Raw genomic sequence first — 11,974 nt, 5'->3', positions numbered from 1 at the left:
GTGGGGAGGAGGCAAAAGAAACGGGAAGCCTCGAGGGTCAAACTAGGCGAAAGAAGTTCGCTTTTAGAGGAAGGAAGGAAATTGAGGCCGGAAAGATGATACCTAAGCTTTCAGACATGGTTTACTTCCACAGTCACACAGTTTACCAAATGAAAAGTTCCATAGAAGGAGCGCTCCACCTACTCTTGTAAATAGCATCATGAAAATAGAACCAGAGCCCAGGCGCGGTGGCTCATGCCTGTAATCCCAGCACTTTGAGAGGCTGAGGCAGGTGAATCTCCTGACGTTATGGGTTCGAGACCAGCCTGGCTAACATGGCGAAACCTTGTCTCTACTAAAAAATACAAAAAAATTAGCTGGGCGTGATTACATGCCTGTAATCCCAGCTACTTGGGAGGCTGAGGCACGAGAATCACCTGAACCCGGGAGGCGAAGGTTGCAGTGAGCCGAGATCGCGCCACTGCACTTAAGAGATCGCGCCACTGCACTTAAGCCTGTGCAACAGAGCGTGATCCTGTCTCAAAAAAAAAAAAAAAAAAGTTAAAATAATGGAAAGGCTTTTAACCTCTCTGAAAGGGGCACCAGGAGCAGGCAGGGCATCATCTTCTTCCTTGAACCATGTGAGGACATTTTACAACCTCTGCCAATATGCCTCAATTCAAATTAAAATTCAAGTGGTTTTGCCAGCCCCTCCTCCAAGTGAGAAGTACATACCTCATCTTAAAGCCATACGAAAGGCATTGGAGAGGACTGGTTCAGTCTTCTCATTTTGGACATGAGAAAGTGGGGCACAGATCAGACAAGGACTGGCTATAGGTCACACCTGGGGAGTCAAAGTTTAAAGTCAGAGCTCTGCCCTTGATTCAAGGCTCCTCCTCAGGGCCTGTGTCATAACCAGTGGCCCTTGCTCGGGTGCCTGGGAAAAGGACATACGAAACAGTGCAAAGAAGCCTGCAACTGAAGGCAGCCTCCCCGGGGGAATACACTGCTGCTGGAGGCGAAAGGAAAGCAAGGGGCCTCGCAATCGGAGCGTGAGAGAGGACAAACCAGCACTGGAACTGACTAGCCAGCTCTGTGTTAGCATGGTGCTATTGCCTTGCAGGTATTTTCCTTTTTAATCATCTCAATAAATCTGAGTGATTAAACCCATTTCATGGATGAGAACTCGGAGGCTTAGAGACAGTAAGTAACTTGTCTAAGGTGGCCTCATTAGAAGTTGGCTGTGCTGGCTGGGTGTGGTGGCTCACGCCTGTAATCCCAGAACTTTGGGAGACCAAGGCGGGAGGATCACCTGAGGTCAGGAATTCCAGACCAGCCTGGCCAACATAGTGAAACCCTGTCTCTACTACAAATACAAACATTAGCCAGGTGTGGTGGTGGGCACCTGTAATCCCAGCTACTTGGGAGGCTGAGGCAGGAGAATCACTTGAACCCAGGAGGCAGAGGTTTCAGTGAGCCAAGACTGTGCCACTGCACTCCAGCCTGGCGACAGAGCAAGACTCTGTCTCAAAAAAAAAGTTGGCTGTGCCATTTGACCCCAGGCCAGTCCCCAGATCCTGGGCCTTCCACTCGGACACACACTCAAGGCCAACCTCAGGCCACACAGAGTCCTGCCACTCCCACATGGATGTTGAAGAATCTCAAAGTTAGATAGAAGTATATTTGATTTTGATACTTCCAAGGAAAGTCCTGCATAAGCAATGAGTTTGGGGATGGATGTGAGGACTTTTTAATTTTTGTGGGGGATATTTAATCCCTTTAGCAGAATAAAATGTTCTCCAGCCACTTGGCAGTAGCTACTTTTTTTTTTTTTTTTTTTTGAGACAGAGTCTTGCTCTGTCGCTCAGGCTAGAATGCGTTAGTGCAATCTCAGCTCACTGCATCCTCCTCCTCCTGGATTCAAGCAATTCTCCTGCCTCAGCCTCCCAAGTAGTTGAGATTACAGGCACCTGCCATTATGCCCGGCTAATTTTTGTATTTTTGTAGAGACAGGTTTTCACCATGTTGCCCAGGCTGGTCTTGACCTCCTGAACTCAGGTGATCCACCCACCTCGGCCTCCCAAAATGTTGGGATTACAGATGTGAGCCACTGCACCCAGTCGAAAGTAGCTATTTTTATAGAACTATTCTGTTGTAAGGTATTACTTCTAGCTCACTGGCCTGCATCTTCCAGAAAAGAAAACTTTGCATTTAATGTTTAAAATGAAATAAATGCTTATTTTTATAAGGTTGATATGGTCTGCATCTGTGTCCCCACCAAATCCATGTTGAGATATAATCCCCAGTGCTGGCCGTGCGGCCTGGTGGAAGGTGTTTGGATCATGGGGGTGGATCCCTCATCAGTGGCTTAGCGCCATCCCCTTGGTGATAATTGGATGTGTTCTCGGAAACCTGGTTGTTTAATAGTTTGTGGCACCTCCCCTCAATTTTGCTCCCGCTCACTCCATGTGACTTGCCTGCTCCCCCTTTGCCTTCTGCCATGATTGTAAGCTCCCTGAGGCTTCCTCAGAAGCAGATGCCAGTGCCATGTTTCCTGTACAGCCTGCAGAACCATGAGCCAATTAAACCTCTTTTCTTTGTAAATTACCCAGCCTCAGGTATTTTTTTATAGCGATGCAGGAAGGGCCTAATGCAAAGGTGTACTGTTTTGTTTTGTTTTCAAGCTAAGGTATATTGTTTATGCCTTATTACAAATTTGAGGGATATCAGAAACTGGGGGATACTGTAAGCCCAGCAAGGGGAGGAATACTCTATGGCTTCAAGCCTGGGCTCTCCTGCATATGGGGTTTCACAATGGGAACGGTGCTTGATGCATTCAACTAATACCTTATTTGTAGACATCTGTATCATTTTCAGCTTTTAAAATATGATCAGCTACATTGTAGCCAATATCCCCAGTTAAGTCATAGCTGATATACAACTTTATTTCCTTATAATAAAATACTAGAAGTTACTGGTCAGATTTAAGATGTTCAATACAAATTGCTCTCTAGAAAAACTGTTCCATTTTACCTTCAGACAGCAGTTATGAAAGGCTCATTTTTCCAAACCCTCATGGTTTGGAAACTATTTTCATGGTTTCCAAATCTCCTGTGTCCCCACTAAATCTCATGTTGAATTCTAATCCCTAATGTTGGAGATGGGGCCGGGAAGTAATTGGATCGCAGGGGCAGATTTCCCATCAATGGTTTAGCACCATCCCCTTGGCACTGTCCACACGATTGTGAATGAGTTCTCTTGAGATCTAGTCATTTAAAAGTGTGGCACCTGCCCCCTCACTCTCTCTGACTCCTGCTCCCACCTTGTGAGATGTCTCGCTCCCCCTTCGCCTTCCACCGTGACTGTAAGTTTCCTGAGGCCTTCCCAGAAGCTGAGCAGATGCCAGCATCATGGTTCCTGTACAGCTGTGGAACTGTGAGCCAGTTAAACTTCTTTTCTTTAGAAATTCCCCAGTCTCAGATATTTCGTTATAGCACTCACTAACACTCAGTAACTCTGAGTTTGCTTTTTCTTTTTTATTATTACTAGATGAATATTATTTTATGTATTCATTGCCCATTTGTATTTCTTCTTTTCTGAATTGCCGGTGTATTTCCTTGACTCATTTTTTTCTATTACTGTGTTTGTCTTTTTCCCGTTTGTTGATGAGTACTTTCATATAGTGGGAATACCCACACTGATATACTTCATTATATAAAAATTGAAACTTCTGTATGTTACAAAACACCAGAAAAACAAATGAAAAGACAGAAGAAATTATTGAGAAAAACAAATTTACAATGAATAGAACAATTTTTCTTTATACCTTCTGTACAGTACTGAGCATCACACTTAGAAAGTCCTTCATAATCCTCAAGATCATGTAAATGTTCATTTTTTGTTATCTCTTAGTTTGTTAGTATGTTTATAGTTTTATATGTTAACACCTTTACAACAACTGGAATTAGTTTCTGGCATGAAGTTTAAAGCAGTAATAATTTTAGCTTGATTTTTTCCCAGGAAGTTAATTAATTGCCCTAACAAAACTTATTGAATAATTCTTCTTTGCTCACAGGGTCTTAACTCCACCTTTATCACATGCTAAAAAGTATGTTCTTATAAAAATTCAGATTTGTTTCTGGACTTCCTATTCTGTTCCATGATCTGTGATCTTTTCTAAATTCTAAAGCTGTCCCTATTCCAACAAGGGCTCCCAAATTCTCAGAAATGGAGTTTGCATTGCTTTGGTCATCTGTGTTCATATTCTTATCTCTTATGTTAGACTGTGAGTTCCCTGAGGAATGGGAACTCTCCCTGTGACCGTGAGTTCCCTGAGGGAAGGGAGGTCTCACTCCTCTTTGTACCCTGAGAGCCGAGTGTGGTGTAATGAAGGGAGGGCAAAACAGCACATGGGGAAATGAGGAAGCCCCAGGATTACGGTTGCCAGATTGAGCAAATAAAATAGGCAGTTAACCTACAATATCAGATAAACCACAAATAGTTTTTTGTATGAGTATGTGCTATGTAATATTTGGGATATACTTATCCTAAAAGTTATCCAGACATCTCCACTGAAACACTCATCCTCCTCAGACCTCAAACCTCTACCTACCATGAGATCCAAGCTGAAAAACCAGGAATGCATCTTTTACATGCCAAATGCCACAAGTGACACAGGCTCAAGTTAGAGGCACCCAACAGGCTGAGCATGAGAGTGGGAAATATGACCTTCCACGCTTGCAGAGGCAGCATCACAGGCCAAGAATGAACTGACTCACTGCTGTTCCTCCAAAAGCCTCTCCCCCAACCCCCTGCACCCTGCCCCATGTCCCTGGTCCCCAGGGGCCCTGAGCTGAGTGGGGCAGGGCAGACACTGTATGATCCTACAGCTGACCGTTCATAGTCTCTAATCTTTCCCTCTCACATAAAAGAAAAACAGGGCTGTCCTCTGATGCTACCCAGCATGTGACACCTGCCTAGACACACCCAGTAGGCACTCAAGCAATGGTGGGGATGCAGTCGTTCTGTTTCTCGTGGTTTTTTGTTGTTGGTGGTGGTTGTTTGTTTTTGAGACAGAGTCTCACTCTCTCACCCAGGCTGGAGTGCAATGGTGCGATCTTGACTCTCTGAAACCTCCACCTTCCGAGTTCAAGCAATTCTCCTGCCTCAGCCTCCCAAGTAGTAGCGATTACAGGCACCCACCACCATGCCTGGCTAACTTTTTGTATTTTCAGTAGAGATGGGGTTTCACCATGTTGGCCAGGTTGGTCTCGAACTCCTGACCCTAGGTGATACACCAGCCTTGGCCTCCCAAAGTGCTGGGATTACAGGCGTGAGACACCGCACCCAGCCCTATTTCTCATGTTTATCCATACATTTCCACAGGGGCTGCAAGCCTACACAGCCTATGCACTTGGTCCAAATGGCCCCTAGTTTGTGTCAGGCACAGTGCTAAGCATTGGGGTTACAATGGTGAACAAAAACCAACCTGGCCCTTGACATCATGGGGCTTACAATCTAGTTGGGGAGATGGCCATAAATCACGTGATCAAAAATTTTTTAATTGAAAAAGTATAAGGAGATATAAGAGCGTATAGTGAGGGACCTAATCTGATGGGGTGGGTAGTCAGCACCCCAAATGAGGACTATTTGAGAAGGCATTCACTGTCCAAGAGAAATGCTTCTGGCAGAGAGAACTGCATGTGCAAAGGTCCTGAAGTAGGAGGAAGGGTGCCTCAGGGATCTGAGGTGAGTGAGAGAGTGAGAGAGAAAGAACAAAGCAAGAGGAAGCTGCAGAGGCAGGCAGGGGCCAGATCCTGCAGGCCAATAGTGAGTCAAGGCCATTGCAGAATTTAGCAAGAGAGTCACTTAATAATATTGGGCTTTTAAAGATGAATATGGCTGCAATTCCAGAATGGGTGGTTGGAAGAGGCCAAAGTGGAAGCTACTGGGGAGGTCTCTGTAAGAGCTGACAGTGACCTAGTGGTGGAAATGGGGCAGGAGAGAGGGAGACTGTGTTGGGCTTCATCATGGTTGAATGCAGGAGAGAAATGAGGTATCAGGGAGATGCTGGCACAGCCAGGGAAGACTTTCATCACCCACTGGGCACGGGGGAGGGTGGTTAAACTGTGGGGAGAAGCAGGGCTCTTAGCCAAGATGGAAAAGAGAGAGAGAGTGAGGAGAAGAAGCAGGAGCAAGAGAGCTAAAGCTGAGAACTCAAAGGACCAAGGAGATGCTACAGGGCCGGCTCACAGAGGTGGGGCAGAAGGGACTCACTTGTTGCCCAGCTTTCTCTCATTTCAGTCTCAAAAGCATCCCGCCTGCTAGGGGGGAGCTTTTCCCACTTTGCAGGGTAGTCAAATCAGATCCTTTCCTAAAATCACAGAGCTGGGACATGAACGCAGGTCTGTGTAACTGTAAAGCTCACACTCTCCTCTCTCCCAAAAGCCCCACTCCTGCCCCCTGATCCCTGGGCTGATGAGTTTACATCGAGGCCTATAGCCAAAAGGAGGTCTCAGAGACTCCCCAGCAGTGGAGGAAAGTGGCTGGGTGGGAGGGCTAATTCTCAATTCTTGTAGTTCTCCCAGAGCCTGGAGCCTGGGGCAATATGGGGAAACCAAGGCAGACACAACGTGGAGACAGCAAAGGGTAGTGTTTCTCAACTTTGGCTACATGTGGCCATCATCAGGTGAGCTCTGAAAACTCTTGGTGCCCAGGCTGTCCCCCAACCAATTAGCTCAGAATCTCTAGGGTGGGGCTGGGGCTCTAGAGTGTGTGGGGAGCTGGGTGTGTGTTCAGGCCAGTTGCTTCTCTCTGTGCCTCAATGTTCCCAGTACCGTTGGAGGGGCTGAGATCCTGGGGATTCCTGGAGCCTGGCTGCATGGCCTGGCCACTCTGATGCCCCTGTGTTCTCCATGCCAGGCCAGCAAGGCTGAGGAGAATGCCTCCGACAGCTTCATGCACTTCATGGTCTCACAGCTGGAGCGGCAAATGGAGACCACCCAGAACCTGGTGGACTCCTACATGGCCATTGTCAACAAGACCTTGCTGGACCTCGTGGTTGGTCTCCTGCCCGAGACCATCATGCACCTTATGATCAACAACATGCATGCACCGCCTCATGGGGGCAGGGGACTCCTGTGGCACTAGGGGTGCAGGTTGGCCTGGGGGATGTGCCGACCAGCCCTATGGGACCAGGTGCAGGGAGGGAGGCACCGTCCAGACTAGAGCTCCCATAGAAATATAACATGGGACTGGGCACAGTGGTCCATGCCTGTAATCCCAGCACTTTGGAAGGCCAAGGTGGGAGGATCGCTTGAGGCCAAGAGTTTGAGGCCAGCCTAGGCAACATAGTGAGACCTGGTACCTACACAAAAATCTTAAAAATAGCTGGGCTCGGTGGTGGCACGTGCCTGTAGTCCTAGTTACTCAACAGGCTGACGTTGGAGGATCACTTTGAGCCCAGGAGGTTGAGGCTGCAGTGAGCGGTGATCTCGCCCACTGTACTCCAGCCTGGCAACAGAGTGAGATCCTATCTCCAAAAACAATTTAGGAAAAACTGAGTAGACAGGTGTCCTGGTGGCATGATATGTCCTAGGTTCCCTCTCAGATCTGTGACGTTGGACAGGTGACTTTTCCTCTGGACCTCAGTGTCCCCATCTGAATGAGAAAAGGCGGTGAGGAGGCAGATCTTTGAGTCTAAGCAGTGTAGAAGCCGCATCTAAAAAGCCATACTCGGGGCTCCAAGTCCAGCACACAGTCCCAGCAGGGCCCGACGGGGTGGCCAGAGTGGCACAGGCATCAGGTCCCAACCTTTTTGCCCACTCTCAGACCAAGGAGTTCATCTTCTCGGAGCTGCTGGACAACCTGTACTCGCGTGGGGACCAGAACACGCTGATGGATGAGTCGGCAGAGCAGGCATGGTGGTGTGACGAGATGCTGCGCATGCAACACGTGCTGAAGGAGGCGCTCAGCATCATCAGTGACATCAGCACAAACACCGTCAGCATGGCCATGGGGACCCGTGGATGACTCCTGGCTGCAGGTACAGAGCGTCCCAGCTGGACGCAGGTACCAGGGCTGGCCCCCACAGCTCCAAAGCCCACCAACCTCCATGACTGAGCCTGGGAGCTCTTGGAACAGACTCCATGCCCAAGCTGGCAGGCATGGGTGCTTTCTGGAACTATCAGAGAGGGCAGAGAGCTCGTGGTTTATGGTGTAGGGGCTGGGAACTTGGAAGGGGTTGTGTGTGGGGCTGGACTCTGAGGCGGCCAGAGACCTATGAATGTCATCTTGGGCACACCTGTCATGCAGTCTGAGTCATGCTGGCAGGGCAGGGCATCCAGCTCCCAGCCTGGGAGTGCAGAGCAGGTGTGATAGTCAGGGTCCCACCTCCTCTATCTGTCGGCAATCCAGTGGTGATCTAGGATAAAACCTTGAGAGTCCCATGCACACGGTCATCCCACAACACACCACACAGGCCAGGCAGGGACACACAGCCCCCTTCCCTCCCTCCCAGGTACCATCATAGCTGCTAGCACATGGCTGAAGCCAGGGTCCCTGGCCCCCGCTGAAGCACTACCACCAGCCAGCGGCCTCATGCACCTTGGCCTGTTGCTCTTAGGGGTTGCTTATGCTGTTCAGCCAAGGGGACCACAGTACCTGCTGGCCCAGCTGAGCTCCACCCAGTGAGCCCACCCGCCTTCCCTGCCATGGACTCTCCCTCTTCTGCTTTTCCCAGCAGGAAGCGCCCAGCCTCACCTATGCAACCTGCAGCTCCCCAACCAGCTGAGGCTCCCCTCTTAGACTTATAAGTCTATGGCCAGTGGCATCCAGCTGCCTGCTCTCCCTGCCTCCCCCAGGGTCCCTTCAGAGGATCCTGGGCTTTCTGACCACCCAGAAGGGCCTCAGGTGCACCCTCCAGCCATCCATCCCTTTTAGCTTCACCACCCTGGTTCAAGCAGTGTTCTTTCTCTATCAGGCCTGGCGGCTGTTGTGTGGGGCTCCCCAAGGCGAGGGGCGGCCCTGGGCCAGTGGGTTGGAAGACAGGGTGACCAGAGAAGAGGGAAGCCCAAGGGGGCTGAGCATTGGTCTGAACTGTGGGTACACTGCCTGGGTGCCGTGGGAGAGGCCAGTGTGTGTAGGGTGTGGAGGGCCACCACAGCCCCCAGGACCTACCTGTGAAGCTCCAGCTCCTCCCTCCATCTTCCTCCCCTTTCCCTTCCAGCCCCTCTCTTCCAGGAACCTTGCCACACCCACACCTGTGCCCTCCCTTCCCCGGCCCTCCCACAGCTCCTGCGGCTTGCCCCTGCTCTGTGCTTGCCTCACCAGCTCTCTGCCCACTTTTCTCTCTACCGTTTTCTCTCTGCTTTCTCTCCAACTGCCAGCCAATCGATCGGGTCAGGCAAATCCGTCCCATCCTGAGAGCCTCAGGCCCCACTTCGACCTCTAAACAGATCCCTCCTCTTCTCAGAGACCTCCCTTTCCAAGCCTGCCTGGGCGGCTGTTCTGTGACTTGACAGTGGCTCCCCCAGCCCCAAAGCTTCATCTGTGACTTAGTCTGTTGTAGTGGAGAGCTGACACATCCAGCTGTGACTGTTGCTGAAAACTTGTGCCACCTCTGTGGTATGCCCCTGCCCTGTTCTATAAATATCTATAAATAGGCCGGGCGTGGTGGCTCACACCTGTGATCCTAGCACTTTGGGAGGCCGAGGCAGGCAGATCACAAGGTCAGGAGTTTTGAGATGAGCCTGGCCAATATGGTGAAACCTCATCTCTACTAAAGTTACAAAAATTAGCCGGGCATGGTGGCAGGTGCTTGTAGTCCCAGCTACTCACAGGCTGAGGCAGGAGAATTGCTTGAACCCGAGAGGCAGACGTTGCACTAAGCCAAGATCGTGCCACTGCACTCCAGCCTGGGCAACAGAGCGAGACTCCGGCTCAAAGAAAAAAAAAAAAAAGAAAGAAAAAAGAAAAAATCTATAAATACTCGTATGCATATATATATTTATAGATCTCACACACACACACACACACACACACACACACACCCATACCTGGCCAACTGCCTCACCTCTAGTGCTGGGAATCAGTCACTGTGCTGTCCTTGTGGAGTCTTGTGGCCCAACAAGAGAAAGCTGTCCCCTGACATTGCCCCTCCACAGTGCACCACCTCCAGTGAGCCTTGCTGTCATGCCCGGCCTGTGGACAGCCAGCCCCCACCATCCCTCCTGCCCCCCACCAAGCATGGGGTTGCTGTGCAGGCAGCTGTGTGGCCTGACAGTCTACCAGTTCTGCTGTCCCTCAGCTGAGAATCAAACCCATTTCTGGATGACAAGGAATGTGTCCTCTGCTGGCTGTGTTCTCTGCGGAGCTCTGGGGAGGGGAAAGTTCAAGCCATTTCTAGGGTGCTATTGGGAGTGGTGAAAAGGCCACACCCTTTGCAAGGGACACTTTTCCTGGAAAGCCCCTGGAGCTTAGCTGGCTCTTACCCTGTGAAGCTGGCTCTGGCCACTAGAGGGCAGGACCGTGAACTCAGCCTGGAGGGAGCCTGTGGGGCAGCTGGCACTCTGGAGGGACAGACAGAACAGACCACCAGGTGCAGACAGGAGAGGGAGGCAAGGGGATGGAGAACGGAAGATGCCTGGGGTGGATGGAAGTCAGTGCCCTTGGATGCTGGTACCTGCCTTTCCAGTCACCACTAGATCAGGCTTCTGAGCCTGTTGGCTGTCAGGGCTGGACTCACCCCATAGGTGTCGTGGCAGTCCCTGTGAAATCCTCCAGGTGTCACCAGGCAGCATACAGGTAACAGGCCTGGAATGTCCCAACAGCCCAGCTGGACATGCTCAGACACTCTGGGGCTCCTCGTTCAGTGGCACAAACTCCAGGACCCAGTGAGGGAAACAGGAACACACCAGGTCAAGCAATATGGCTAAATCCATTTATTCCAAAATAAAAAGCAAAATAAACAGGAGTCACATCACCAGGGAGCCACGACCCCATCCCCACCTCCTTCCTCTGTCCTATGCTATCAATAAATAAGTTTCCCAGCCACAAATAATTATTAGAACCTCCTCCCCGTATACCAGCTCCAACCTCTGCTAGGTACAATACAGGGGGTGGCCCTACCCCCCAGAATATACAAAACGTTACACAGATACAATATGTACACTGGGGAAGGGGGGCCACCCCAGCAGCCTATGCCCTCACCTAGTCTACAGTTAGCCCCACTGTCCTGCCTCAGCTGTGCCTCTGAATAAGAAGATGGGAGGCCCCCAGAGGGAAAAGTTGCTTCGGTGCGAATAAGAAGGCCATTAGGCCTCCTCCAAACAAACCAACTCCACCAGCCTCTGGCTTGTAAATAACAAACATCATCATCCAGAAATTTAAGGACTCAGCCCTGGTCAAGGTGGCAAAGGATCTGTTTGTCTGCCCCCATTAAACAGGGGTCTTGTCTTGCTACCCTAATGGTAAAGGGGTGACTGGGAAGGGGTGTTAGGGACATGGTGGCGGTGGAGACTCCAGCCCCACTTCTCCAGGCTTTGCTGACAGGGGCCTGCTTTTATTTGTTTTTATTTTTATCCCATGACTTGCTTTTTAATCCCTTAACTTCTTTTTCATAACTTTTTTTTTTATAACTTTTTGCAAAACTTTTTTCTACTTCTTTTCCACAATTTTTTTTGCCACAACTTTTCCACAACATTTTTTATCCCATAACTTTTTCATCCCATAACTTTTAAAATCCCATAACTGTTTTGTAGTTTGTGTTCTTTTAATAAACACACTTGCAGAGTTATATTACAATTTTGTAAAAATAAAAACAGATTATCTCATGCCAAGCCTGCCCAGCATTTGCAGTCTCAGTTCCTTTAATACTATAGTTTTCAAGACATACAAAATAAAATTTTAAGGCAAAACCAGCACTTTGTAATAATTTAATAATTTATTATATTACAGTAGCATCACAGCAGCAGCCAATAATACCAATTAAGGCAAA

This window comes from Gorilla gorilla, chromosome 8, assembly GCF_029281585.2.
Source record: "Gorilla gorilla gorilla isolate KB3781 chromosome 8, NHGRI_mGorGor1-v2.1_pri, whole genome shotgun sequence".
Classification (NCBI taxonomy): Eukaryota; Metazoa; Chordata; class Mammalia; order Primates; family Hominidae; genus Gorilla; species Gorilla gorilla.
This window is presented reverse-complemented; position numbering follows the sequence as displayed.